Genomic DNA, 24,117 nt, shown 5'->3' with positions numbered 1-24,117 from the left:
TTCTGATCTAAAGTTTCCTGCTAATGTTCAGGCATGTCTCAATACATAATAGAGGCCTTCTGATAACTATCCCAGGGAAATCGAAGCACTCCATGCGACTGAGGAGCTCTCTAACACAATTCTGTTGTTAGGGGCATAGCATGGTTAGAAAGCCAAAATTGGCTTCCCTCTCTGGAACCATCCATTGTAATCCCAAGCATCAGATTGAGAGGTGTAGGGCACACCAGACCCTGCAGCCCCTCACAGACAGTTTTAACTATGTGGCCGTTGTACCAGTAGCTGGTCTTTATGCAGCTTTCAAATCAATAAAGGTGTGATCCTGTGTCAGTGAGGATTCTCTCCTCAAAGGCTGAGTTCTCATCACTGCTATCTGGTGTGGTGTCACTATAATGATTAATCCCATGTCAGTGCTTGATTTGGAACTTTGGTTGGGGACGCTCACAGATCCAGATTAAAGAGGCATGTGCATATTTACAAAACAATTGTGAAGTCTCCCACCAAAAAATACCCATATGCTTCCAAAAATATTCTAATTCAGATCTTTTTACAACTAAAACTAAGGGTGTATGGTTAAGCAACATTTATCAGGATTAAGTCTAGATAGAAACTAACTCGACATGCCTCCTCCTTCTAGATCCCTAGCCCTCAACAAGAGAGGGAGAGAAGGGAACCCAGAGCCCACTTCCTGATGTTCAGCAAATACATTCCCTTCCCACCAAAAAGGTGAACTCCCTCTACAGGCCCAATCAGGTAATATGTTGCAGGGTCCAGTCACCATCAGTCTCTGTCCAGGGACCATGCACTCCCGTCTGCCTGGAGACATAGGTGCTGGAACTAAAGGTGCTGGGGGTGCAGCAGCACTCCCTGGTTTGAAGTGGTGTCCATCATATACAGGGGCGGCTCTAGGCACCAGCAAACCAAGCTGTTGCCTAGGGCGGCCAAATCTAGGGGGCGGCAGGCTGGGCCGGTGGACCTGCCGCAGTCATGCCTGCGGGAGGTCCACCGGAGCCGCGGACGACCGGACCTGCCGCAGGCATGACTGCGGAGGGGGCGCTCGTCCCGCGGCTCGGCTGGACCTCCCGCAGGCATGACTGCGGCAGCTCAAGCGGAGCCGCCGGACCCGCGAACCGTCCGCAGCCGTGCCCGCGGGAGGTCCGCTGTTCCCGCGGCTCCGGTGGAGCTCCCGCAGTCATGCCTGCGGCAGGTCCGCTCGTCCCGGGGCTCCAGTGGACCTGCCGCGGGAGCTCAACCGGAGCCGCGGGAAGAGGGGACCCGCCGCGGGACCGAGGAAGGGCGGCGCAGCGCTCCGCGCTGCCTGGGGCAGCCTAATTTCTAGAGCCGCCCCTGATCATATACAGGGTTTACAGTTTGGTTCAACAGTTTTCAGCACCCCCACTATACAAATTGTTCCAGCACCTATGCCTGGAGTAGGGTTGCCAACCCTCCAGGATTGTCCTAGAGTCTCCAGGAATTAAAGATTAATCTTTAATTAAAGATTAATTCATATGATGAAATCTCCAGGAATTTGTCCAACCAAAGTTGGCAACCCTAGTTCTGGAGACCTGCCTGAAGAAGCTCTACCTTGCAACTCTCCACAGCAGTCTTTCTATCTTCACTTGCAGCTGCCAAGCCACTCCAGAACCTAGGTGTGTGTGGGTCTGAGGCTTCATTCAGAATTGTCCTCTCCTCTCTCAAGTAAGCTTACTCCCGCACTTGGCAGTTTCTCCCAGCTTCTCTGAAGCGTTCCATTTCATGCTACTCCTCCATCCCCAGGAACTCCCAGCAATTCTGCAACAAACACCCATCTGTCCATTACTGGGGCTCTGCAGTGGCAGCCTCCCCACCTGTAGTAAAAGCACTGCCTGCTCCATTCCCTGCATCCTACAATTCCTGGGTGTGGTCTTCTTATAATGCTGGCCCTTCAAGCCCGCTCCCTTTTCCCTTCCAACCTCCACCCCTTTTCTCCACAGCCAGTAGAGGCCAACTACCCATCCTCCTCTCACCACCCACATCTCCTTCCCTTTCCTGCCTGTCAACTTCCCTTTGCACTATAGAGTTGGATTTAGTGGAGGGCAATCAGGATTAGGACTCATTCCCCCTTAATTAGTATCTTCTGCAGAATCAAGTGCTGAGATGTGCCACCAGTTAGCTCCTGACCTGAAATTTTTCATTCTCCACTCCCTTGCCACCTAGGTCATTGAGGTCCCTAAGGGTGGGATCCACAAAAGGACTTAGGTATCGCTGTGCAGAGTGCTGCAGTGCCTAAAATATCACAGGAACAATACGGTAATCCACAAAGCCTGCGTTAGAGGCTAGGCTTCTATATAATGCATGGGGAGACATAAACACCATAGAATGAACTCTGCAAAAACCAGCATGCTGGGTGGGGAGCAGCTAACATAACCAATGGGAGATACCAAGGAGAGGAGCCTGCCCCTCTCTTGGAAATTGGCATCAAATTCTGTTAGTGATCCATGAATTGGAGAGGAAGAGAGGTGCTGAGCCATCTTAAACTGTGTGCAGGACCTGAAACAGGACAGCCAGGAAGGGGGCCCTCCCTTATAATCTTTAGCTTTGTGGTTAGGTAGTCACCCAGGATGTAGGAGACCCACCTTCGCCGCTGATTCAAATCCCTTCCTTGCCAGAGAAGGAGGGACTTGACCAAGGATCAGCCACCTCTACGGTACACGCCCTAGCCACTAGGCTATGGAACAGTCTGATGTGTGTCTTTCTCAATCTCTCACCTTGAAGTTCTTCCACTTTAATTAAACAATGGAACATAGGTGCTGGAACTAGGGGTGTGGTGGGTGCTGCAGCACCCCCTGGCTTGAAGTGGTTTCCCTTATATACAGGGTTTACAATTTGGTCCAATGGCTCTCAGCACCCCCACTATACAAAATTTTCCAGCACCCCTGCGATGGAATATTTAAATATTAATTGGGTCAGAGAAAGAATTAGAATGACACTATTGCCTAGTACTGTCATCTCATGTTAGGGGGGCAGATTCTTATTCAAATCCCTTCTCCCCTTCAGGGGAAGAGGGACTTAAACCAGGGGATTCCATATCCTGGGGGAATACCCTATCCACACAATTTAAAAGGAAGGGCCTTCCCTCCCCTCTTACCTGTTTTGTGTGAACTCCCCTGAGGAGCCTGATCCAGTAGCCATGCTCAGAGGCCACCTAGGCACCTACAGGGTTAGGCAGCAACTGAGCAGGATGTAGGCACTTAAATACCTTTGTGGATCCCAGCCCAAAAATAAGGTCTTTAAAAGAAAGTTTCCCTCCGCCTAAAACCAGATTCCTTTCTCGTCCACTCAGCCATCCTGCATGTTCTGCCCTTCTTCGGCTTCAAGATCCTGGCAGAGCAGGCTGTCAGCCTGCATAGGGAAGGGAAAAACCTCTGTCTCTGTGATATCCCCATTTGAACCAGCTCAGCTATAAGGTAAATCCATGCTATATTCCATGCTATTACATTCTGTAGAATACTGTACTCCTGAAGGAGCCATCTTCTGTGTGGGCCATACAAGAGAGCTCCTAATCACCTTTGATCCCATGACACTTTTTTGAAAGAGTGGGGCGTTAGCCCTGGCATTTTAACCATGTTTCCTGCATGTATGCCAGTACTGGCATTCTGCCTACCTACAGGTCAGAGTCCACAGAGCTCCTAGGCACCAGTAAGTTCCAACCTGCTGCTCACTGACCCATTAACAATCACCAGAACTGGAAACTCAACTCTGACAGAGGACTTCAGTCCTGGGATCTGATTGGTGGAGCTCCAGGGGTCATGATTCTTTCCCTGTGTAACCCATTTGGAGTTTAGAAAGCACGGCCCCTTTAAATCTTTGTCCTGAGGGGTGGGGGGAAGTGCTAATTGTTCCAGGAAGAGGAAGTGCTGGTTTTTGAGGGGTTGGGGGGAAGTGGAGCGAGAGGGAGAGCAACAGGGTATGTGTGTCTGGAGCGCCACGCTGAAAGACTGCAGCAATAGGGTGGCCAGGTGGCCAGTTTTCGACCGGAAAGTCTGGTTGAAAAGTGGACCTGACATGTCCAGTCAGATCTAGTGACTGGACACCCCAAGTCCAGTTACTGCGAGCAGGGAAGGCGGGGAGGAGCAGGGTCATCACCCACTCCAGCCCCTACTCAGCCGAGGCTGCCTCCTACCTTTTGTCGGAGAAAAACTTAGTTCTCACTTTTTGGTTGGGTGCAGCAGAGTCAGATACTTTATTTTCTCTTTACAATTGTATAGCGGGAGGGAGTGCCCAAGGACACAGGGTTGTCCCAGTCCCAGGCAGGCCTCTCTCCAGGTAAACAATTACAGCAAGCATTTATACTTTTTGTTACCTACAATAATGAGCAACAGCTGCATTTTGTTTATACATAGGCTATTTTGTTATCTTCTTTTTCTCACTTCTATTTAGATGCCAATTTACATTCCTTATTATCGACACAAGGTCGCAGCGACTTCTCCCACAGTTCTTTCCCACTCGCTTCACACAATCCTCGCGTTATTAGGGTTACAGCTAGCCTGACTCTTGCTGACAGAGACTGTCATGCATTGAAATCCCTGTCAGTTCTTGCTCTACTTCCACACTTTGTTGGGCAGCTGCAGCTCCCAGCCCCGGCTCCGCAGGTGAGCCCCTCCTGACCCAGGCAGCCAGGGGTGGGAGGGGAAAAGCAATGAGCAACAGGGGGAGGAAGAGAAGGGGACCGGGGCAGGGCCTCGGGAAGAGGCAGGGCAGGGGCAAGAGGTTGGGAGAAGGGGTGGGGCAGGGACAGGACTTTGGGGCAATAGGCTGGGCAGGGGTTAGGCCTGGGGGGAAGAGACAAGGCAGGTGATGTTCCAGCACTCCTGCTGGAGTGTCCGGTTTTTAAATATTATTACCAAGTTGGCACCCCTATGCAGCAAGCAGGCCCTCACAAAGTAAAGCATCCGAGAACCTGCCCGAAGCCTGGGAGGGACAGAGCGGCTGACTGGGGACACCCCAGGACAGGAGCCAAGAGGAGCACTGTGCCAGGGAGGAAATTTCCCAAGAAGGACAAACTGGAGTTGGACCCAGTACCACTGCTGCCCAGAACTGTGAGTACTGGGGCGTGACACCTTGCATTGGGAATAAAAAGGGAGGCTGTTAGCTAGTTAAGTGGGGAGGTTGTCGCTCTGTGCTGGTTTGCAGAAAGTGGCAGAAGATGGCACCAGAAGGGGTTGTTTGTCGGGGAAAGTTTACTGGTGCCCAAGATACCAGGATCACCCAAGACTCACCACTGGATTGCAACTTTGCCCAGGACTCCTAAACTCAGAGTGCAGATGCATTGCTCAGTGTCTGCCCTTTCAGAGTCCACCACTGGACCTATGTGGGCCTCGTGTTGAATGCAACCCAGTTTTACTGTCTTTCCTCTTGTCTTTCCCCCGATGTCTTTCTCCATTCATCCCTCTGTAAATACATATTTCCCTTTCCTATATTCATTGTTCTATTCCGGTGTGTGTGTTCACTCTTGGGTGTGCTGGGGGGAACAGGTGTCCTTGGGGTGGAAGGGACTTTCCCTGCTACATTCCTGCACATGCCTTTTCTTGGTCAGAGCTGCCTGCAGGACAGAGACTCTAGCTTGGTCATGCGGGCACTAAAGTTACACCTGCTTCTGTTTAAACCCAGGAGAGGAACAGGAAGTTGTCTGTGCAACTCCTTAGAAGTGCTTCTGTTGTGCTATCTGCTCCTGCTGTCTGCTCTAACCTACTGGTATCCTAACCCAGCCCCCCAGTCTCAGACTTTGATCTTCTGCTACCTGACATCTGAGTCTGCCCTCTGGCACTGCTGCAGACTCTGATCCTCTGGTATCTGACCCAGCCTGGCTCCTGACTACAGCTTCAGCCATTAGGTCAGACTGCCTGCATCCTGGTAGTGACATAACATTTCTGATGCAATTTTAATTACATTAACTATTCTTGGTGTTCTATCATAAAACCTAACGCCTGGCTTATGTTGTATTGTGCACAAGGCTGGCTGTGTCTCAGTGATGGGAGAAGTGGTTCTCTATATATAATCTGTAGAGCAGTTTAAATTTGTCAAGTGCTTTGTAATCCTCCAGGATGGAAAAATACCATATAAATGTAAAATACTCTGTTATTGTTTATTATTCCATGCATGGTAAGCACCCCTGGGATGTTCTCTTTGCTGTGCATTAGATGTAGTGTGTTATGATGCTGATATGCTACCCAGCATTGCACCTTGCTACAGCAAAAAGAGCTTCACACATGAAGAAATTAGATAAATAAGCCAGCTCTCCACCAGCCAAGCATTTTGCATTTCTTATATCTTGTAGTTTATGCTTCTTAAGGTGTCTGGAACTGACACTCTCATATTCAGTGAATGAAATTCCTCTGCTTTGTCTGTCTTCCTTCAGTCACTGCTGCTCAGTTCGACATGGATGAAAGTAGCCTGTGGTTCTAAATATTTGGGGTGTGCTAGCCTTGAAGCTCTGCTCTGAGAGTGACACTGATGAATTTTTGTTTCTTGCCACAGAAGGGACAAAGGAATGGCAGAGAAACAATATACATTTCAGTTTTAAAATGAAGTTATATGATGTTTTGGAAAACATCTCTGGAACACTTTGTTCTGTTTTGCCATCCCTGGCCTGTGCACATAGGTGAAGCAGTCAGTCTCTACTTCATACAGGTATGTGTTTCAGATGTGGTCTTGTCACATGACGATCCAGGCTTTCATCACTACTAGCCAAGCCCAGCGAGGTCCACCCAGGGCTCAGAGTGAAGGTGGTATGAAAGCTTCAGCTTGTTCAGCAGGCAGATGGCTACCTTTTAGGTCAAACATCCCATGAGATTAGAGTCTATCACATGCTGTGGTTTACAATGACTGTTTACCTCATTTCTAATCAGTTTCAAGTTCCTCGTTCTTATCTTTAAAGTCCTCAATGAAATATTGTTGAGAGAATCTGAGAGAAACCTGTCCACGGGGTTAAAAGATCATGGGGCAGAGTGTTCTGGGTAGGGTACATAAAAACATAAGAAAGGCCATACTGAGTCAGACCAAAGGTCCATCTAGCCCAGTATCCTATCTTCAACAGTAGCCAATGCCAGGTGCCCCAGACAGGGCCGCCCAGAGAATTCCGGGGGCCCGGGGTCTTTGGCGGCGGGGGGCCCCCACTCAGGGGCGGCTCTAGAACCCAGCGCGCCGAAGACCTGGGGGGCGGCATTTGGCTCCGGTTGAGCTCCCGCAGGCATGCCTGCGGCAGGTCGACCGGAGCCCGGGATGAGTGACTGCGGCGGGTGCCGTGGTCCCGCGGCTCCGCTTGACCTGCCGCAGTCATGCCTGCGGGAGGTCCAGCCTAGCCGCGGGACGAGCGCCCCCTCCGCAGTCATGCCTGCGGCAGGTCCACTCATCCGGGCTCCGGTTGAGCTCCCGCAGGCATGCCTGCGGGAGCTCAACCGGAGCCGCAGGGGCCCCGGAAAACACTCGTGGGGGCCCCTGCGGGATGCGGGGCCTGGGGAAAATTGCCCCTCTTGCCCCCCCCTCTGGGCGGCCCTGGCCCCAGAGGGAATGAACAGAACAGGTAATCATCAAGTGATCCATCCCCTGTTGCTCATTCCTGCTTCTGGCAAACAGAGGTTAGGGACACCATCACTGTTCATCCTGGCTAATAGCCATTGATGAACTTATCCTCCATGAACTTATCTAGTTCTTGGTTGAATGTTGGAATGGGTAATGTTGACTATAGAATACCCTGCCAGCAGGGAGCATGATGCACCTAACTCGTGGCACTTTTAGGGAGCAATGTGATACTCCTCTCTCCAGGCCTGATCCAAAGCCCATTGAAGTAATTGAAAAGATTCCCACTGACTCCAAATGGATCAGGCCCGCTGTGGGGCTCTTCAACCTGCTACTGTGAATGCAGCTGCTTGAAGCATTTATCTGGGAGACAAATAACAAGAGGGCTCCCACTTAATAAATGATTGTAAAACAGGGGAAGGGGGGTAGGGGTATGGTCCATTTGGATGGAAACTATAATTATGAGAGTGCCTAGAACTAAACGCAAAACTCACCTCTTTGATTCTGCTTTCCCTCAACAAGTTGCACACACACACACACACACACACACACACACACACACACACACACACACACACACTTATAAAGGAATACAAAACCCACTGCTATTCGAGTTCTTTCTCCTGAAGGCTGAAAAGGAACACAGCTTATTTCTACCATCAATAATATAATAACCTGTGTTGTATGCAGTGTTGTTGTAGCTGTGTTGGTTACAGGATATTAGAGAGACAAGGTGAGTGAGGTCATATCTTTTATTGGGCCAACTTCTGTTGGTGAGAGAAGTAAGTTTTCAAGCTTACATAGAGGTCTTCAGGTCTGGGAAATGTATTCAGAGTGTCACAGCTGAACACAAAGTGCAACAGATTGTTTAGCATAAGTAGCTAGGATATATTTCAAAGGAACAACAAGGTGAAGTGATCTGTTAACACCTCTCCAATCACAAGGGGGTGGGGAATATGCCAACCTCTTCATGAGCCACCTTGAAGAAGAATTTCTGGACAAATACACCACAAAACCAGTGATGTACTTGAGACACATCTATGATATTTCATCCTCTGGATGGATGACCTAAATTCTGTCTTGGATTTCCACCACAACTTCAACAACCACCACCCATCCATTAAACTCTCTCTGGAACACTCCCACACTAGCATCAACTTCCTGGACACCACAGTCAGCTTCAACAGTGGAACCCTACAGACATCTATATACAAGAAACCCACAGATCACCACACCTACCTTCACAGATCTGGTAACACACCAAGAAATCTGTTATCTACAGCCAGTCACTCATACCACAGAATATGCTCTGAGGAGAAAGTCCAGGATATACACCTTAACATTTAAACTGCCTTCACCAAACAAGGACACTCCACCAGAGATGTAGATTGCATTGTGGAACAGATGACCCAAATACCCTAAGAGAACCTGCTTCAATTTAGGAATAAAACCGTCTCCAATCGCACACCCCTAGTTGTCACCTACCATCCAACACTGGAATCCATATGGGGTATCATCAAACAATTACAACCCACACTCAGTGGGGACCACAGCCTGAAAGAAATATTTCCTGGCTCCCTCTTCTGGCCTTCAAACGTCCCCCCAACTGCTCCAAGTATATCATCAAAAGCAAGCTTCCCCTAGATCAGGACACAGCAACTCCTAGCAGCACCAGACGCTGCCAGAACAACAGATGCAAAACCTATAGACATATCTCCTCAGCTAGGATGAAAAACCCACACATAACACACCTTTCAAGATTCATGGGTCACACACATGCCTATCACAACATGTGATGTACCTCATCCAGTGCACTAAATTCCCCAATAAAACTATATGGGTGAAATGTATCACAACACTCTCGTATGAACTCACACAGGAAAATGACAAAAGACAAAAACACCATATCACCTGTGGGTGAACCCTTTTTAACAAGTATCAGAGGGGTAGCCATGTTAGTCTGGATCTGTAAAAGCAGCAAAGAGTCCTGTGGCACCTTATAGACTAACAGACATATTGGAGCATGAGCTTTCGTGGGTGAATACTCAGTTCATCGGATAAAGCTATCACCCTGTATCTGACTTCTCAGTCCTCATCCTCAAAGGAAACCTGCACAATACCTTCAAAAATTTATAACATTGCTAGCCACTAAAAATCATGGCTTGAATAGACAATGAATTTATGGCTTATTACAACAATCTATAACCAGCTACTCTCATACCCCACCTCCCCACTCCCCATGACTGGAAAGCTTGTCTCTCTTGCCCACAGAAGTTGGTCCAATAAAAGATATTTCTTCACCCACCTTGACTCTCTAATAATATAATAACATAGATATAATCTGTTTTATAACTGGCAGGGAAGGAATATGTGCAAAAATGAGGGAGTACAAAGAAGGGAGTAGTAGTCAAATATTACTCCTTCATGGTAGATTTTAATTCATATAGTCCAGTTTTGCTGTCTCTAGGAAATGTGTTGGATTTGGATTGGGAGGCTGGGAAGAGAAGTAGTCTATAAGAGCAGTCCATTATATGAACATTTTTGCAGATTATTTACTTGGGAAGCAAACTCTAATTAATAAAGAAATAGAAGCAAGTAGCAGAAAATATAACGTGGAGATGAGTGAATCCCCTCACATAAGCTACTTGTAAACAGAGTTGGAAAGATTTTTACTTAATACGGTTTTAAAAGTTGCAGCCTATTGATCTGCAAAAGCTTACCCTAGATGTAGTAAATAAGTAGGTACATCAGTTTTCACCCCTTCCAGCTGTTGGACCAGAGAGTGGTAATCATGTAGCATCTTAGTAAAATTAGTAGACTATGATAAAGACAATTTTTTCTTTCAGGAAGCTGATACATAGAAGCAGATTTGACCTTCCTTTATTTTTATGCCCAAGTCACTAAAAGTTTGCACGAATAGTAGGGAATGCCATTAATCCTTAGAGCCATGTGGGCTCAGCTGTGACACTTAGGCATAGCCCTGAGTCAATGTGGCACAGCCCTGTATTGGGGTTGTGAGGAGCTGGCCGGCCCCTGGAGCAGCTCATAAAGGAATTCTCCACAGTGAACAAAAAGAAGCATGCCTTTGTGTGGGCTTTGCAAGTGAGGCAGACTCTCTGCACCATCCCCATCCCCATCCGAGCAAAAAACACACTGACTTTTTATGGCATCCAGATGAATGAATTTAGTATCCATAGAGCTAGAAATTGGTATCCAGAAGCGGTGAGGTAGGCCTAGTTTAGGTGTGTGTCTTGAGTCAGCAAATAGGCCCAAGGTGTTTAGGATGCTGAAGGCATCTTGGTCAACCTGAGAAATGTTCTGGATGAGTGCAGTGTTTAACTGACAGGGTTATGAGCACTTTATCCAGATGTAACACATTTATCCCAGGCTATCTATCTAAGGTATTTATATGGCCCCCATTACCTGAGGATCTGAGTGTCTCACTACCTGTGAGGTAGTGATAATCCCCATTTTACAGATGGGGAACTGAGGAACAGAGAGACTAAATGACTTACCCAAGATCACACAGGAAGTGCAGGGAATAAAATTCAGGTCTCTTAAGGCTAGGCTAGTGCACCTAATCACTAGGCCAGCCTTCCTCTCTAAAGCGTACACCAAACAATTTTTTCCCCTCACTGCCAAAAGCTACATTTACTTTAATAACATTGAATACCCTAAACCTCTTTAAAATATATAAAACTACATGAAAGGTAAATCCCACCAGCCCTTTCCCAGAGTTGATTTTCATTTTGGATCATGCAACAGTGTTCCGGCAGAAACATCCGCAGGGACCTCATTACAATAGTGACAGCAAAATCCTCCCATCAGAGCCAGTCCAGGTATGGCAAATTATCTCAGTCTTAGTGTGAAAATGCTTGTTTTCCAGATGCATCTGTGCTCTAAAATATAGATTTGCAGTGACTGAGCCCTTTCGAATCTGCATTGATAACACTCTGAAAAAGGGTGTGCTTTGTCCAAAAAAAGAATGTTTTTACCTCCATTCCACCTCTGTCACAAGTTCTGCTGAAATGAATATCCTGGGAGGTGCAAAATTCACTGTGACTCTTCATAGGTTCTTTTAGGGTGTCCATAAAAGATGTACAATAGATAGTCCAGATGTGGTGCTACTAGAGCAACAGAATGATGTGCTAGATAGATAGATAGATATGCATGTACAGCACACATCTGTAATGCAGAGCTCGTAAAGCAAACATAAGCCCATATGGTGTATGATAATAGGTAATTGAGAGGGAGGGGGTGGTGGATTAATGTTTCCTGGGAGTTTCCTCTGCTGCCCAATGAAGCAGAGTCCATTAGTACCCTATACTTTGGCCTGCCACATCTTTGGCCTTCATGTTCCATAGCCTGATGTTTTAGAGTTGGTCTTGATAGGCACTCGGGAATCCACCTGGTTTTGTTGTATCAAAATAATCCATTGACTTCAGTGCCTGCTGGATAAGCCCCATAATGAGTGGAAAATATCAGTGATGAGCAAACCACAGAGGTGGCAAAATGTCTCCTTCCAACCTTGAGCTCACTCAAAGCAGTCATTCTGTCACGCAGGAATAAATCACTGTGTTGTATTACTCCATTGCTGCCTGGCTTCTCAGAGCTCGTGGACCAGCAGAAATTGATATTCAGAGCTGAGTGTATTTTGGTCTTACTGTGAACATTACACTTGGGGCTCTTTTCTCCCACTGCAGGACATGTATAACTCCTCCCATTGAAGAATAGAAGTAATGCATGTCCTGCACTGGGAAAATCAGTCCCTCAGGAAATAACCACCACCTGAAACAGAATGAGCCCTGAACTTGAAAGGGAGGGGAGTATAACAGAATGTACACTAGCCCTTTAAAGAAATATATAAGCCAGACATGGCCCCAGGTGGCTGCTGTGCACAACCAGGGCATTGTGGAGGATATAGTCCAAAAGGAATGCTGGGAAATGTAGGCCAGTAACCATATGGCTGGCCTCAGGTGACTGCATGATTACATAATGCCAGCTTTTGACTCTGTTTAGAGAAGTCCAAGATAAAGGGAAGATCCTGAGTAGTGCCTCTTCACTGAGGGAGCTAGCCCAGACAGGACTGTGGTGAAAAGAGCCCATGCTGAGGCCTACAGAGAGGCAGAAGATAAGTCAGGAACCCCAGGGAAGGGTAAAACACATAAAGGAAAGTTACTGGGGCAACAAGATGAGGTCTGTTGTTAGATCCTGGCTTGTGCTTGTTCAGGGGTCGCAGGCTGGAACTTCCAAGATGGGTGGGATGAGGTCCCTACTCATTCCCTTGCATCAGCTTCACCTGAGGCAGACCAAAGAAAGTTAGCCAAGAATAGATATAGCCAAGAATAGGGTCAAAAGGGGACACTGGTGGCTCTGGTCAGCACTGCTGACCAGGCCGTTAAAAGTCTGGTCGGTGATGCACCGGGGGCCCAGGGCTCAGGCAGGCTCCCTGCCTGCCCTAACTCCGCGCAGCTCCCAGAAGCGGCCACCAGGTCCCTGAGGCCCCGAGATGCATGGGCGGCCCCTGCCCTGAGGGACGGCTCCACAATTCCCACTGGCCAGGGACCGTGACCAATGGGAGCTGCGTGAGTGGCGCCTGCGGACTCGAGGGCAGCGCGTGGAGCCTCCCTGGCCACCCATGCATCTAAGGGCTGACCAGGCGGCTGCTTCCCGAGAGCCTCAGTAAGTGCCACCTGGACCCCGCACCCTGAACCCTCTCCTGCACCCCAACCCCCTGCCCCAGATTGGATTCCCCTCCCGCACCCAAACTCCCTCCCAGAGCCCGCACACACCCCAACACCCTGTCTCATCCCCCTCCTGTACCCCAAACCCCTCGTACCCGGCCCCACCCCAGAGCCCACACCCCCAGCCAGAGCCCTCACCCCTCCCCTCCCGCACCCCAACCCCTGCCCCAGTCAAGAGCCCTCTCCATGAACCCCTCATTTCTGCTCCTATGTGGAGCCTGCACCCCCATCCAGAGCCCTCACCCCCCTCCCACACCCCAATGCCCTGCTCTAGCCTGGTGAAAGTGAGTGAGGATGGTGGAGAGCTAGCGATGGAGGGAGGGGAGATGGAGCATGTGGGGGCGGGGGCCTCGGAGAAGGGGCAGGGCAGGTGGCAGGCAGGGGTGTTCGGTTTTGTGCGATTAGAAAGTTGGCAACCCTAGCCAAGAACTTGTTTATCCCTGCATAACAGGGTAAGAGGCTATTTAGGTTTGGTAAGGCTGAAGGACTACGGCGCTCTGTATCAATGGGATGAAAGACTGTTGAACCCAAGTGATTCAAGGACCATTATGTGTTTATGTTTTGGTTTCCCTGGAAGAGGAAGACTTCTCCTTTGGCTCAAGAGTCAAAAGTACTTAAAAAAATCCAAATCAACCCTACCAGAAGAGGGAGTCAGCATACCAGAGGAGAAACTGAGTCACAGCCAACCTGATGCCAGAAAGGTAAGGAGGCCTACAACAGGGATAGACTCTAAACTGAGTATATTACTGTTATCTGGAAATATTGCTTCCACCTCCTGCACTGGGAGGAAAACTCTCAAGACTACCCCTTCCCTCCCAGGCTTCAAGGCCTGAGCTGCTACATCGCCACACCTATTTCTAGAGCACTAGCGAGAGCCATGCTTGTGTGAGTCTGTGGACCTGAGCTGGGAGGCTCACTCCCTATTGCAGTGTAGATGTGCCCTGTAAGAGAGAGAGAGAAAGGGATAAAAAGTCCCTGTAGAGGCTATATTATCAAACTAAGGGAGTACACAACATTGAATATTCACCAAACCCCCTTTTTTTTGCATAGTGTGTTTTCTCTGATGTTCATGTTCTTCACACAAGCCATCTTGGGCCCAAAACTGAGAACAAAGAAGCCCTGTACATCAGAATCATACATGGGCCAGAATTGTTTTGAGTGCCCGAGAGTCCATTTATTTCTAGTTACACTTGTGTGAAAAAAAGTCAAGCTCTTTGTTATGCAAATTCAGCTGCCACAGTCAAATCTGCCTTTGTGTTCAAGGGGACTCCACCACCACCAAATGTAATGAACATCTGTCAGTATACTGTGATTAATAAGCAAAGGTACGGTTGTAGATGCATCTCTCTTGATTCCTGGCCAAATAGGCTAGTTAAGGCTTTGCCTAATAACCTTAGTTTAATTTGACCAGTGTGCTTACTTTCTGCATTAATTGTTACAGTCCTTCCTATCTGACATCTGTACCAGTTAATGCAAGACATCTGAAGTTGGATCTCTCCAAGGTGCAAAACCTGCAAGTTTGCAACAAATTTATAATCTACCTTTTCATGAGAAGTTCTTGAAAAATGTGGTGTCTTGCAAAACTCTTTTCCTTTAGTAATATATTGTGCAAGTAAAATGTGCTTTTGGAATGACATGGGGTAAAAAGCAAACAGCTTTGATCTTCCTCCACCTCAAACTTCATGAAAGGCAGTTAAACCAGGGCCTCCAGAGTCCGAGCAACACACAACAAACCCATTAGAAACTCTCAGAAATATAATCCTTATCTTCTGGCTTCTCATCCTAGACTGATTTCTTTCTTTTCATGCTTCTTGAATTCAGGACTTCCCTTTGTGATAGAAAATAATTTCAGGCAGCATTTGTAGCTGAATTCCTTTTTAAAGGGACAGGCATCTGGCTATCTCCAGTCATTGTGCAAACACTTTTTCATTATTTCGCTGGGAACTCAGCTGCAGAAACATTTAACTGAGCTAGTATTTGGGGAAAAAATATACTCCTTTACTACTACCTGTACAGAGTGTAGTCACAGTACTGATTTTGGGGGTAGGGGCTGGGGGAGGGGAGGCCTCTAGATATTTCCAAATGCCGTTGAAGGATAATTACTAGGGTGACTGGATAGCAACTGTGAAAAAACATGACAGGAGGTGGGGGGTAATAGGCGCCTATATAAGAAAAAGTCCCAAAAAATGGGACTGTCCCTTTAAAAATGGGACATCTGGTCACCGTAATAACTACCCAATAGCTATCTACGTGGGAGTGGGGAGGGGGTGTGAGAGAGAGATGCACATAAAAATCCCCAAAATTACCATAGTAATTAAAAACCCATTGAAGATGCAGTAAATATATCATAAATTCCAATTCATATTGCAACATGAAACATTTATATACAGCTTATAACTTGGTACACATTAAGAAATATAACAACCCACAGGAGTCTGGTAAGGTTAAAACCTGATAGCAAAACATGACTATTAAGCCAGGTGTATTACGATGTTATGAAAACATTTGAAAACTGAAAATCATCCCTTCCCCCAACTCATGTTAAATCAATCTCCACTACCAGACGGTTGGCTTGTCTTTGTTAAAGCTTGTTTGAAATCTGTTTTAACCACTGAACAAAGCATACAGTACATTCTGTAGATGGTGAGCCAGGCTTTCCTGGGCTTGGAGCGTTGTTGCTTGCATACTTGGTTCTGGCTGTTTTTATGACGATACCCAAGTGAGTGTGTAAGTGTTTCCTCTGGATTCTGATGAGACAATATTTTGACTTTCTTCTTGCCTTATTGAGATAGCAGCCGGGTTGACTGTTAACTTTTTGAAGTTGAATGCTAGGGTTTTAGGGGGTTATTTTTTTGTATTTTGGGGGGAGGGGAATTTTCTTTTTGTCATCTTAAATTACTCTTTGGATCCTCTTCTCCACTTCACTGTCAGCTTCAATGAGATCAACTTCATTCTAGTTATAAAAGACAAAGTTAAAATTTTTGTGTTTTCTTTAAAAAGGTATTAGAGAAGCATGTTAATAGCAGCACTAAAACATACCATATAAAAGTAACTTTTCTAGTGCTTGCTACTACTGAGGTGACTCTGGGCCATGCTTTTTCTTTTCCATAATAGATCATTATATTTAATGATTCGCTGCGCCTTCTCATTTCATACATACTGTAAGTGGCATTCACCCATTGTACTTCTGCCAGTACTGGTATTCAATCTTGTGCCACCGATATTTGACTGGCCATTCTTCCCATGTGTGGAAATCTTTGCAACCTCCACCCCTCCTTTAATTATGAAATCATGTATAAATTTCAATCTGAAATAGAATTTTGCCTGACCAGTCTCATCTAATGTAGCATGAGCTGCAGTTTTGGGGTTAGAAATCCTGCAACTGGCAGATGTCACACAGGGACTGTCACAGCGGGATCTGGCTGGTGCATCAGAGGTCTTAATCTGATAAAGTAGCATAATTGCCTAAAAGCCAAAGAATCACTGATCTGCACCTTCTGTAAAATTTGACCGTCGAACTTACAGGAGACTGAGCTGTCTCGTCACATCATCCATTAAAATGCATGTGTTAATGTATAGATGCCAAGATCAGGGGCAGGATGAGAGTGATCTGTTTGGAGTTCAGGCCTGGTATGTCTCTGCTGATCATAGATTATTAGGGTTGGAAGGGACCTCAAAAGATCATCTAATCCAACTCCCTGCTCAAAGCAGGACCAATCCCCAAATGGCCCCCTCAAGATTAAACTCATAACCCTGGGTTTAGCAGGCCAATGCTGAAACCACTGAGCTATCATGATGGATGAAAGAAAGCAGAAGTGATATCTGCTCCTTTGATTGAAAGGGTTTGCCTTTCTTTTGTTGCTTAAGTTTACAATGTGATTGGGTTTCTAGGACCTAATAGGAGGCCAGATAATAGGAGAGACCAATAACATTTATTTCTTCCATCTATAACTGACCACGAGGGTATAACCTCTTCTTTTGGATGCAGGCCTTGCCACAATCATTCATGCTTCAGACTGGATTATTGAGATGTGTTCTATACAAGGATACTACTGAAGACCATTAAAATACTTGAGCTGGAGCAAAATGCAGTAGCTCAACCTATTAACACTATTTTTCTCGCTTGTATTAACTGCTTTAGCTTTCAGTCCATTGAAGCATGCAACTCAAGCAGCTGGTTCTAACCTATAAAATCCTTTGAGTCCTGTGTTTCTCGGGCTGTGTCTACATTTTCAGCTGGAGGTGTACATTCAAGCTGGAGGAGAAATCTCCACTCTAGCTCTGATTGAGCTAGCATGCTAGAAATAGAGTGTAGCTGAGGTGGTGCGAGCAGCGGGAGGGCTAGCTGCCCCAAGTATATGCCCTAGTGAAGGAAAAGGGCTGAGAAATTTATTTTAATAACAAAAACTGAAATTCTCCTTAAATTCTAGGATTCCCAAATTAGGGGTCTCTGCAGCTGCATTGGGTCCAGTTGTCATATCTGATCTGTGAAGTATGTTTCTAAAATAGAATTTTTAAAGAATGTGCTCTCTAAAAGTGTTATATAGCAGGTGAGCATTAACTAGATCTAATCATGCTTGGATAATTTGGAGATAATTGTAAATTTGGGAGACCAATGGGTGTAGTTTTTGCTCTTGGACAGAGAGGTGTTTGGAAAGAGCATTTTTATATTGTTTCCCTGCTTTGGGTTGCCACAGTTACAGAGCTGGCTGCATCTCAGTCCTTCTGGAGGTTTGAGTGTACCCCCTCAATGCCCAGGCGTCCTGCCTTCATCTCTCCAGGGATGTAATTCTGCAATTCTCCCACTCTTAGACCAGGCCCCATGCTACAGTGCACTGTGTATCAGCCTGTGCTTACCCAGCAGGTCTGACTGGGTTCAGCACCTGAGATCCTTTGCTTTGGGAGTCTGTGATCAGCTGTGTATACAGTGATCAAACATCCTTTTGAAAACAACGGAGTATTATTATTTTTAATGGTAGGAACAAACCATCAAAGGCACAAATGGCGCTAAGGTTCAAACTGACATTTGCACCTCTGAAAACCTCCCTCATAATCACTACAACACTCAAGCCTCTTGCTACATACACATCAGATAACTATAAACTTTTGGTTACTGCTAACCTGGCCTGGATTTGGATCAGCAATCTAGATTTTGGCAATAGCAAATTCCATCTAATTCCCTGAGTGCAAATACAAATGGGTAGAAAATAGAGATAATCAGTTAGTAGTTTCATTTGTTTTCCATTGTTCATAGAGTAGGGTAAGAGCTTCACAGAACAACTAAACTACATATGGACACAGTATGTAATAGAATCCAGTGCAATTATTTGTTATAAAAAGTCAATACGGAAAAAAAGATCAATACAGAAAGACTACGAAGTCTTCAGTTAAATGGATTCAGACTGATGTCTCAATAAGCTGGTCTTACCATGAGGCAACCGTCTCAGGTGTCAGACTGGGGCGAGGGGCACCAATAGGACCCACAGTGTAGAAAGTTGTGTCTGCTGCTGGTGCATGAGTATTCTCTCTGCTCTAGATGCACAGAGATGGTGGAATGCTATGCTGGAGGAAGGAGGGCACAAGAGACATAACAGGCAGGCAGGAGAAAAGGTGAGAGGGAATAACAGAAAGCAGCAGGAGCTGCAGGGAGAGAGAGGAGGAGGAGCCTCTTATGTACCTCTCTAGCACTCCCAGGAGCCTAGACTGATGAACACCAGCTTCTCAGGGAGCTTCCTGTTTCCTGCTGCTTCCCTGAACCCACTTGGGGAGAACAGGCAGTCAACTGAAGTAGTAGGAGCCAGTTAGGCTCTTAAGACGCTGATATCTTCCCTCACTCAGGCCCTGCTACCAGCCTGCTTATTTGTTCCCTTCAACTGAGTGTTGAGAGCCACTTTAGCTGGCATAGGAACAGCAGTCATGAGTGAAAGAAGAAAATGCCCCTCTGGGGCAGCATTCAGAAAAGAAAGAAAGCAAAGGAAGCTTTTCTATCTAAGCAGGAAGGAGCTCTCCTGAGATACATAGACACAAATGTTCACGGTGAGCCTTCCGGCCCCTGTGAGGATGTGAGTGGTGAGGAGATGCCTGATCTTCCAGTTAGTCAGAGTGCAGGTGACCTGGCAGCTACTGCAGCATCCATATCTCCATCTCAAATGGATGTAACCAGGCACATTCCTGAAGAAATGTGTAGATCAGAGAAGAGTGTGGTGGAGGCGCAAGAAACAGCTGCTGCTGAGTTTAGTTCCTTAAGTCTAGATGATCCAGGACTGTGGACCCACTTGAGCAGTAGCCTGAGGGACTTGTACTGCATGGGCCACAGCAAGTGAAAAACTTCCTGTTCCCCAAAGACAATGAATATAGAAGTTTCCATCCAACACATTACTGGTGTGAAATCCCCAATGGTGACAAAATGGAGAGGCCATGGCTTATGTACTCAAAAACCCAGAATGCTGCATACTGTTTTTGTGTCAAACTCTTCCAGTCTAATGTTCCAGTCACATTGGGTTCTACAGGAACAAAAGACTGGAAAAATCTGGCATTCCATGAGAAGGCAGCAAATCACCAGAGAGCATTCCATAGGTGGAAAGAGCTTGAGATGAGACTAAGGTTAAAGGCCACCATAAATGATTAACATCAAGAGAAGATTGCATCAGAGTCTCTTTACTGGCAAAATGTTCTGAAAAGGCTCATTGCCATTGTGAGAATGCTTGCTACCCAAAACCTATCATTGTGTGGCACTTCAGATCATCTGTATGTGCCAAACAATGGAAACGTCCTTAAAATTGTGGAGCTGATGGCTGAGTTTGATGCTGTACTCCAGGAGCATCTAAGAAGAGTCACCACCCAAGAAATGTACACACACCACTACCTTGGAAAAACAATTCAAAATGAGATCATACAAAAGTTACTGGCAGCAAAAGTCAAACAGAAGATTGTGGCAGATCTGAAGTCAGCAAGATATTACTCTGTTATTCTGGACTGTACACCTGACATCAGCCATATGGAACAAATGACTTTAATGGTGCATTTTGTAACAACAACAGAACCTAGTGAAAATGTCCCTGCAATGGTGACTGTCAGAGAGCATCTTCTAGAATTTATTGACATTGATGATACTACAGGAGCTGGTATGACAAATGTGCTTCTTAAAAAGCTGGAAGATACAGGAATTGTGATAGCTGACATGAGAGGTCAGGGCTACGATAATGGTGCCAACATGAGAGGAAAGAACAGAGGAGTGCAGACATGGATCTGAGAGTTAAACCCTCAAGCTTTTTTTGTCCCATGCAGTTCTCATTCATTGAACTTGGTGGTCAGTGATGCAGCATCAGCTTCTAGTGAGGCTGCTGAATTTTTTAATGTAATTCAAAGCATCTATGTATTTTTCTCTGCATCAACTCATCGATGGCAAATTTTGAAGCAACATCTGGGAACATCCTCTCTGACACTGAAACCACTGAGTGCCACACAATGGGAAAGTCGAGTGGAGGCGATAAAGCCTATCAGACACCAAATTGGGAAGATAGATGATGCCATAGTTGCCATTATGGAGGATAATGCTATGACAGGAACTGTTCATGGGAGAACAGTGGCAGAAGGAAATGGAATCACCAGAAATATACATAACTTCAAATTTCTGTGTGGCTTAGTGTTGTGGCATGACATACTGTTTGAAATAAATGTTGTAAGCAAGAGACTCCAATGTGTTGACTTTGATATATCTGGAGCAATGGAACAGCTGGACAAAGCAAAGTCATATCTACAGTCTTACCTGTCAGATGAGGGATTTCAAAATGTTCTGAAAAGTGCACAGAAGTTGGAAGAGGAACTTCACACTGAAAATATTTTCCCACCCATTCAAGAATACAAGAGTCACCGAAGAAGAAGACATTTTGATTACGAGGCATGGGATAATCCCATAAGAGACCCCAAACAACAATTCAAAGTTGAATTCTTTAACCGGGTGCTAGATTGTGCAATACAGGCAGTTGAGAACGTTTCATGCAGCTCAGGGAATACAGCAGTATATTTGGGATGTTGTATGATATTCCAAAACTCCTCACTATACTTGAAGAAGAGCTACACCAGCAATGCAGGGCACTAGAGACAGTGTTGACACATGATGACATGCGTGATATTGATGCGAGTGATTTAGGTGATGAACTGAAACCCTTTCAAGATACACTTCAGCAGGATCAACTCCAAAGGCTGTTCTGGAATATATGTGCACAAATAAGATGACCGCCCTCTTTCCAAATGCTTCCAGAGGATTCAGGGGGCCTGCGGCAAAGCGGGGGAGCTGCGGTGCTTGTACTCACCCGGCAGCGGTCTGGGACTTTGGCGGCGGGGAGTTCCCTTCAGTCTCTCTGCATCATCGGCAGCACTGAAGGGCCTCCTGCCACCGAAATGCTGCCGAAGACCCAGACCGCCACCGGGCCAGGACTCACAGGGCCCGGGGCCTGGGGCAAATTGCCCCACTTGCCCTCCCCCTCCGCCCCCCCCGGGCAGGCCTGGCCTCAGGTGCCAAAATGTTGTGGGCCGGCCCTGCAATAAGTCTTCCCAATATTTCATTAAATGTATTTTTAAGAGGAAAAATAAACAATATAGTACTGCCTGTAAAAATGGACCTCCTGCACAATAATTAGAATCATCTGTTTCATTAGCTAAGCCTAGGACCAAATTACACAACTGAATTAGGCCCTCTGGAATTTAGTTCAATCAAATCCCAGCAAAACTAAGTCCTTGAAGATAGATAATCTGGCAACAGTAAGTCCTTAATTGTTCTACAGCAGTGACTGAGGAAAGTCAAGGAAAGTGTGGGCCCCTTGCTGAATGAGGGAGGGAACCTAGTGTACTCAATGCTTTTTTTGCCTCTGTCTTCACAGACAAGGTCAGCTCCCAGACAGCTGCACTCTGCAGCACGGTATGGGGAGGAGGTGACCAGCTCTCTGTGGAGAAAGAAGTAGTTCGGGACTATTTAGGAAAGCTGGACGAGCACAAGTCCATGGGGCCGGATGCGCTGCATCCGAGGGTGCTAAAGGAGTTGGCCGATGAGATTGCAGAGCCATTGGCCATTATCTTTGAAAAATCATGGCGATCGGGGGAGGTCCCGGACAACTGGAAAAAAGCTAATGTAGTGCCCATCTTTAAAAAAGGGAAGAAGGAAGATCCGGGGAACTACAGGCCAGACAGTCTCACCTCAGTCCCTGGAAAAATCATGGAACAGGTCCTCAAGGAATCAATCCTGAACCACTTAAAGGAGGGGAAAGTGATCAGGAACAGTCAGCATGGATTCACCACAGGCAAGTCATGCCTGACTAACCTAATTGTCTTCTATGATGAGATAACCGGCTCTGTGGATGAGGGGAAAGCAGTGGATGTGCTATTTCTGGACTTTAGCAAAGCTTTTGATACAATCTCCCACAGTATTCTTGCCAGCAAGTTAAAGAAGTATGGGCTGGATGAATGGACGGTAAAGTGGATAGAAAACTGGCTAGATGGTCGGGCTCAACAGGTAGTGATCAATGGTTCCATGTCTAGTTGGCAGCCGGTATCAAGTGGAGTGCCCCAAGGGTCGGTGCTGGGGCCGGTTTTATTCAATATCTTCATTAACGATCTGGAGGATGGTGTGGACTGCACCCTTAGCAAGTTTGCAGATGACACTAAACTGGGAGGAGTGGTTGATACGCTGGAGGGTAGGGATAGGATACAGAGGGACCTAGACAAATTAGAGGATTGCGCCAAAAGAAATATGATGAGGTTCAACAAGGACAAGTGCAGAGTCCTGCACTTAGGACGGAAGAATCCCATGCACTGTTACAGACTAGGGACCGAAAGGCTGGGCAGCAGTTCTGCAGAAAAGGACCTAGGGGTTACGGTGGACGAAAAGCTGAATATGAGTCAACAGTGTGCCCTTGTTGCCAAGAAGGCTAATGGCATTTTGGGTTGTATAAGTAGGGGCATTTCCATCAGATCGAGGGATGTGATCATTCCCCTCTACTCAGCTCTGGTGAGGCCTCATCTGGAGTACTGTGTCCAGTTTTGGGCCCCACACTACAAGAAGGATGTGGATAAATTGGAGAGAGTCCAGCGGAGGGCAACAAAAATGATTAGGGGGCTGGAGCACATGACTTATGAGGAGAGGCTGAGGGAACTGGGATGGTTTAGTCTGCAGAAGAGAAGAATAAGGGGGGATTTGATAGCTGCTTTCAACTACCTGAAAGGGGGTTCCAAAGAGGATGGATCTAAACTGTTCTCAGTGGTAGAAGATGACAGAACAAGGAGTAATGGTCTCAAGTTGCAGAGGGGGAGGTTTAGGTTGGACATTAGGAAAAACTTTTTCACTAGTAGGGTGGTGAAGAACTGGAATGGGTTACCTAGGGAGGTAGTGGAATCTCCTTCCTTAGAGGTTTTTAAGGTCAGGCTTGACAAAGCCCTGGCTGGGATGATTTAGTTGGGTTTGGTCCTGCTTTGAGCAGGGGGTTGGACTAGATGACCTCCTGAGGTCCTTTCCAACCCTGAGATTCTATGATTCTATGACTATATTTGGTTCTTCTTTAAGGTAGAAAGAGATATGTTGCAAATAAGGAATCTTTTTTAGCCCAATCATCTTCATTAAAAATTCAGTCCTACACTCAGTTTTGCTGTCTAGGACACCACCTTTTGAGTTCTAATTTGAGAAAATTCTGCTCTGAGGTAATTTAAGTGTTTTATCTTCTAATTTAGTTCTGATAGGACAAGTCCTGGAACATGTTCATATGTTGGCCCTAATATAGTTGGGATAGATTGTATCTTAGGCAAAGTTCTGAACAAAATGTGGTGT

General features: G+C 46.4%; 1 long non-coding RNA gene across 2 annotated transcripts in view; it reads right to left on the bottom strand.

Annotated features, from left to right (window-relative positions):
- Window positions 1–15,691: 15,691 nt before the first annotated feature.
- Window positions 15,692–24,117, bottom strand: part of LOC120396625 — a 32,848-nt gene continuing 24,422 nt past the window's right edge. For both annotated transcript variants that reach the window (XR_005593257.1, XR_005593258.1), the window contains one exon: window positions 15,692–16,251. This is a non-coding gene — a long non-coding RNA (uncharacterized LOC120396625). The remainder of the gene's footprint in view (window positions 16,252–24,117) is intronic.

Source organism: Mauremys reevesii, linkage group 2 (genome assembly GCF_016161935.1).
Source record: "Mauremys reevesii isolate NIE-2019 linkage group 2, ASM1616193v1, whole genome shotgun sequence".
Lineage (NCBI taxonomy): Eukaryota > Metazoa > Chordata > Testudines > Geoemydidae > Mauremys > Mauremys reevesii.
The sequence above is the reverse complement of the archived record's forward strand: the minus strand, read 5'-3'. Positions and strand labels throughout refer to the sequence as shown.